Genomic DNA, 6,569 nt, shown 5'->3' with positions numbered 1-6,569 from the left:
CCCTTCTCTCCCTATAGGAGCACGTGGAGCTTCGGCCAGGCAGAGAGGCGGAGCTGTGTCCCAGTAAACTCCTCCCCCATGTCGGTTTCTTGCACGCTGCTTCTGGCCAGGGAAAACATAGCTGTTCCGGGTCTGCCCGTTCGGTGACGTCACTCGGCCAAGGAATCCTCTTACACTGTTACCTCGTGTGGGCGGGGAAATGGAGAGTGGATTTGTCAAGCGGTTAGTGGGTGCTTGGAAAATAATAATTAGAATTTTGATAGACAGGTGTGGCCAACAGATTAATAGAAAATGTGTGTGAGGTAAAAAAAAAACTATTCGTTTTATGTGTAAGTTGCCAAAATGTTCTGCAAGGTTGCCAAGCAACCTGTATTTCACCAGCTGTTTTTTAACCCCTTCTTTTTCTGCATTTTTACATTATGTTTCCTTAACCATTGCAGAATAAAGTAGCTTAGACACCAAAGATCACAAGTTCATATGGACTAAATTTACTTCAGACTTCTCAGGTTCATATGGACTGGATTTACTTCTGACTTCTCAGGTTCATATGGACTGGATTTACTTCAGACTGCTCAGGTTCATATGGGCTGGATTTACTTCAGACTGCTCAGGTTCATAACCCTTCCTCACTAAACACATCTAAAGAGTAGATCTAGGCCATATGAACTAGCAGTTTTGTTTTTTTAAACCATCTTACATACACATTCTGCAACAACTATTGCCCAATGTTTCATCCATACTATCAATGATTCTTCAGTAAAGTTACATAAACTTAAGGCCTTCTTTATATGGATTGCTTCCATCTGAAGGAGAGACCTCTGTGGTCCCAAAACCTTATGTAACTCTACATTTGGTTCTACGTTGGCCGAAAAAATGGTATGAACTTTAACTAACCGCTGCATTGTTAGATAAAACTAGAACCTACATGCTTTTCCAGCGCATTTCCCTTAAGTAAAGTTATCCAAAAAAAAAAGAGATCCTAAAACTGAGAATATAAATGGCATAATAAAGTAATTTGAGATAGCCCACTGAGTCAAAAGGGCATTCTAGCCCATTTTCTGTTTATATTAAGAATCATTGAAATAAACTATATTTGTTCCATTGTCAGTTTGTTCCATTTCAGTTGTAATATACCTTCCTCGAGTGGGACTTTTCCATTGAGGGAATGGTTAGAAACAGGAACCAGATCGTCCATTTACCATATGCATACAGCCACCTTGTGATATATTGAAGCAGAGCGCTGTGGTATGACATCATTGCACATTTAAGCTTCTATAAATTTGCAAGGTGGTAACAGGGGAGCCCGGGGACCCCGATCGATTTCACAGGTCTCTAATCTGACCCATGATCCCCACCACTAGCAAAAGTGGGGCTGCAGTACAGGCTGGCATGTTGTTGGGAAGTCATAGCTCTGCAAATAATTTTATATTGATACATTCTGTAGTGCACTGGGAGACATAAATGTGTTTTTTTTTAAATTGTCATACAAAGTTTAAAAAAAAAGGATGAAATTGTTGCCTTTTATGTATTCATTTTCCTTTCATGTATTGTTTATTGTATTAACATGGATACATCTATGTTTTGTCACATCATTTACATAAAATACTCTTTCTAAAGTTATACTGAAATCTGCATATTTCAGAAGATGCTTTACAAATTCAAAAAAACCTGAACGTCTGGACCGTCTTTGTATTCATGCTCATAGCCGGGACATCACCAAGCTATGGTACATTCACAAGTTGTTGTAGTGACTCCACCTGACTCCTTTGAAAGCTATCTGCCCTTACAGGTTCACTACTACTATCCCATTTTTTCTGTAATGCATCATAGGTTACTATAATTGTTCATCACACATTTGATATAAACCTCCTTACATAAGGAACCTACCCACCCAACATGGTTTCCATTTAATAAAATATCCGATATAAAAACATTACAGCAAACATCATCCCAATATATGAGATCGTTCTGCTTGGAGGGTATTGGAGGACGTTCCTCCGCTTGTTCTGGTATCAAACTGATTCTTTTTTTCTGGATGGACGTTTGTTGCTATTGCATTCATGATTTGTTGACATGTTCTAATAAATCCCTTTTAAAATAGAAATATGCTAACAGCCTTGTGTAGGCTTTCAGTAATTCATAATATTATCATCTACCATTTCTGCTGGAGTGGTAGGCCACCTATGTAGCACCCTCACAGTAAAGTGAAACATTCTTACATTACATCTAAGCTTCAGACCTTCTAGTTTTAAACCATGCCATGCGAACACCCTCTGTAATGATCATTCTTTGCACGCTATATACTTTTGTGCATGTGTTCTTTAGGGGATTCTACGAAAGCAAGACAAGTGACGTTTGTTTAAAGGGACAACTCAGCATCAAAGTGTATGTGAAGATTGGGGTGTCTTCGTAAAGGGATAATCACGTCCCTTTTTTGGGGTGGGGTGTCAGTGATGTTTTGCAGCAATATCAACATTGTGTCAGTTTGATATTCCGCACAGAGCTTTATCTGGCATCTGCTTTCTGATGATATCAGCCGACTAGCAGCATCGTGGGCACGTGGCAACTGAAGCGCACCCAAGTGCTCGCAATTCATTTATTCATAGACTCAACCCAGTAGTGCCTAACCACAGTATACCATCAGCAGGCCCGGACTGGCCATCGGGCACACCAGGCGTTTGCCCGGTGGGCCGGGCCACGGCAGGGCCGCATTGACTTAGGGGCTGATGGAGCTGCAGCTCCAGGCCCCTACCCTACCTACGGCCGCATTAACGCAGGGCATAAGGGGCACCTGCCCCTTAAGCCCGCCGCAACTGCGACCGGGTCCGCCACTCTAAGGGGCCGGGAAGTCCCCACCAAGGCCGACCTTACGGGTCTGCGGCCGCACAGGGTTTAAATTAAAACATCGGGGGTTTTTTAACTTTATTTAACATCCTCCATGTTAAATAAAGTTTTTTTTAACTTTATTTAACATGGAGGATGTTAAATAAAGTTGAAAAAAAACCCCGATGTTTTAATTTAAACCCTGTGCGGCCGCAAACCCCTAAGGCCGGCCCTGGTGGGGGCTTCCCGGCCCCTTAGAGCAGGACCGGCCTTTGGGGTGTGCGACCGCACAGGGCGTCACACTCTAGGGGGCGGTCCGCACCGGGTGCCGCTCATCAGGGGGTGCCAACTTGCGGCACCCGGCACCCCTCCAGAGACGGACAGTAATGTCCGCCGCTGGAGGAGCAGGCTCGCAAGGGAGCGGTATCGGAGGTCTTTAACAGACCTCCGGTTCCCTTGAGTGATTTTAAGCCGGGTTCAACCCGGCTTAAAATCACTCAAGGGAGCCGGAGGTCTGCTAAAGACCTCCGATACCGCTCCCTTGCGATCCGCGCGGCAACAGCTGCTGTGCGCCAGGGTTTGTTGTTAGATCCCGGCGCACAACACTGAAGCCGCGCCCACCGCTGTCCGTGCCCTCTGACCCGGAAGAAGACAGAGAAAACAGAAGAACTGAAGAAGAGGAGGAAAAGGAGCTGTAAGGAGAAAAGAGGAAAGGTAGGAAAATATTCAGTGAGAGTGGATTAGTATATATGTGTGGATTGGTATATATGTGTGTGGATTGGTATATATGTGTGTGGATTGGTATATATATGTGTGTGGATTGGTATATATGTGTGTGGATTGGTATATATGTGTGGATTAGTATATATGTGTGGATTGGTATATATGTGTGTGGATTGGTATATATGTGTGGATTAGTATATATGTGTGGATTGGTATATACGTGTGGATTGGTATATACGTGTGGATTGGTATATACGTGTGGATTGGTATATACGTGTGGATTGGTATATAGGTGTGGATTGGTATATATGTGTGGATTGGTATATATGTGTGGATTGGTAAGTGTGTGAGAGTGATGGGTGTTATGCTGTACCATTTCCAATGTCTTTTTCATGATCTAATTATGCTCTAAAAGTACATCATAACTCCCATCACTCTATACTGTTCCATACAGTGGCAGAGCTGGGAGGCAGAGGCCTTGCACCCTCACCGCAGGACTCCTGAAAGGTAAGTGAACTTGAAAGAGGGAGAGGGTAGATAGTTAGGAGGGGGTAGATAGGGAGAAGGGCGTGAGACGGGGGAAAGGGGGTAGATAGGGGGAAAGGGGGTAGATAGGGGAGAAGGGAGTGCGAAGGGGTAGATGGGGCAGAAGGGAGTGAGAAGGGGTAGATAGGGCAATCATACTCCTATCATGCCAAGTCTGCGAGCACATCCTGGAATCTGGGTATGCCTGGGCATGATAGGAATGTGATTGCTGTTAACAATCATATATATATACATATAATATTGTTTTTTAATTGTTTTGTCCTATTTTGGTGTGTTACTTACTTTAAATAAAAGGGTTTTTTTTATGGTGTGGGGAGGTCATATTCGGTTTCGGACAGGTAAATGCTGCATTTTCGGTTTCAGTCCAGAATTCGTTTCGGTGCATCCCTACTACTAAGCCAGACAATGAAGTGGTAGGCCTACACCACAACAATGTTTGGCGTAGTATATAGTGATTGGGGTTATGCTGCACTATTGTCAATGTCTGGCTCAATATATAGTGATAGGGATTACGCTGTACCACTGTCAATGTGTGCCTCAGTATATAGTGATAGGTGTTATGCTGTACCACCGTCATTGTCTGCCTCAGTATATAGTGGTAGGTGTTATGCTGTACCACCGTCAATTTCTGCCTCGGTATATAGTGATAAGTATTATGCTGTACCACCGTCAATGTCTGCCTCAGTATATAATGATAACAGTGAGAAGAGGCAGAGGTGGTAGATAGTGATACAGGGGGATAGATAGTGAGAAAGGGGAGTTTTGTTACAAGTTTTTATTCCTTTCTTTTTTTGGGATGGGGGGGCACCAGAGGAGTAGTCCGCACAGGGCGCCAGAACACCTAAGGCCGGCTCTGCCTTAGAGTGGCGGACCCGGTTGCAGTTGCGGCGGGCTTAAGGGGCTCTGCCTTAATGCGGCCATATACAGTCAGTCCGGTCCTGACTGGGCCTATTTTAAGGTAGGAGCCTGGAGCTGCAGCTCCATCAGCCCCTAAGTCAATCCTGCCCTGCCACAGGCGCGGTCGCAGTTGCTGCTTGCTCTGGCAACAAGGTAAATAGGGTGAGGGAAGGGGCTGCAGTGAGAAGGGGCAGAGGGGGGTTAGGTAGTGAGAAAGGGGGAGAGGGGATAGATAGAGGCGGTACATATTGAGAAGTGGGGAAGGGGTTACATAGTGAAAAGGGGGAACATAGTGAGAAGGGGCAGATAAGATGATGAGAGGGGGTAGTGTGAATGCGTATGAGAATGAATGAATAAATGTGTGGATGAATTGTGTGAATGCGTATGACAATTAATGAATTCATGTGTGGATGAATTGCTTGAATGATTTGTGAGACTGCATTAATGAATGTGTTAATGATTTGTGTGAATGATTAAATGCAAAGATGGTACATGAAGGGTGGGCTTTAACAATAAATAAATAAATAAATATGGGCTGCTCAGGCTTAAATGCCCGGGCCTATTTTTTGTCCCAGTCCGGGCCTGACCATCAGCATGCTTGGGGTTCCAAGAAAGAAGAAGAAAAACACTCTGGGACACGTGAAGGGATTTACTTTCCCTTTTTCCAAATAAACAAGATTCAGCATCCTTTAAGTGTTCTAAATTCTAAATGTTTTGAGAAAAGTGAGTCCCGTTTTCACTAAGCGTTATGCACACCCATAGCTTGCAGCGGCAAGAATTTTGTGACCATTTATTTATATAGCGCCAGCACATTCCGTAGCGCTGTTACAACAGTAAAATAAATTAAGATCACATACAATAACAAACTGGTACAAAATGAGAAGAGGGCCCTGGCCTTGCAAGCTTACAATCTAGTCGGTGGTTGAAGTGAAATAGTATGACAAGGCTGCTTGGATGGGGATGAGTTACTTGAGTCAGGATGATCTGTAGAGGTTGTTGTCAATCTTCTAGATTTTTTGTAGTATTTTTGTACACAACTTCACAACAAAACCAATATACTAAGTGTGAAAAAACAAACAAAATACAAGGCAATGTATACCCTGTAATATTCACTCTATGATTGTCAGAAAGATGTGGGAACCTAGGTGTGGCTGGCGAGGTGTCAGGCTGGTTTAGAGGGGTCGCCATTAGGGGGTAAAAAGAGTAAGGGTGGTAGGATTTCCAGCTCTTAGGGGGGCAGGATTATAGGGGTTAATTATTCTTCCACTCCCCCCCCATACACAAATTCAGGCACTGTCTTTACATTTGGGGTAATTCCTAATTCAGGACACTGGAATCTGGAAATTGTTGGGTTTTTTTTTATCAATGTAACTAGTTGAGTAACAAGTTACTTAAAACCTATAAAAACTGACTTTTCCCCCTCATGTTTCCGATATATTATGAAAAATAAAAAACATTATCTTCTCCCCGAAGAAAAATAGATGTACATGTTGCGTGGCTACTGTAAAAATAATAAAGGGGAGTTATGGTTGAATATTTTTTGAAAACCTTCGTAAAAAGGGGGTTAAACACCCGCAAAC

The sequence above is a fragment of the Sceloporus occidentalis genome, unplaced genomic scaffold (genome assembly GCF_023333645.1).
Source record: "Sceloporus occidentalis isolate IW3139 unplaced genomic scaffold, rSceOcc1.0.p SCAF_27, whole genome shotgun sequence".
Lineage (NCBI taxonomy): Eukaryota > Metazoa > Chordata > Lepidosauria > Squamata > Phrynosomatidae > Sceloporus > Sceloporus occidentalis.
Note: the sequence above shows the minus strand (reverse complement) of the source record.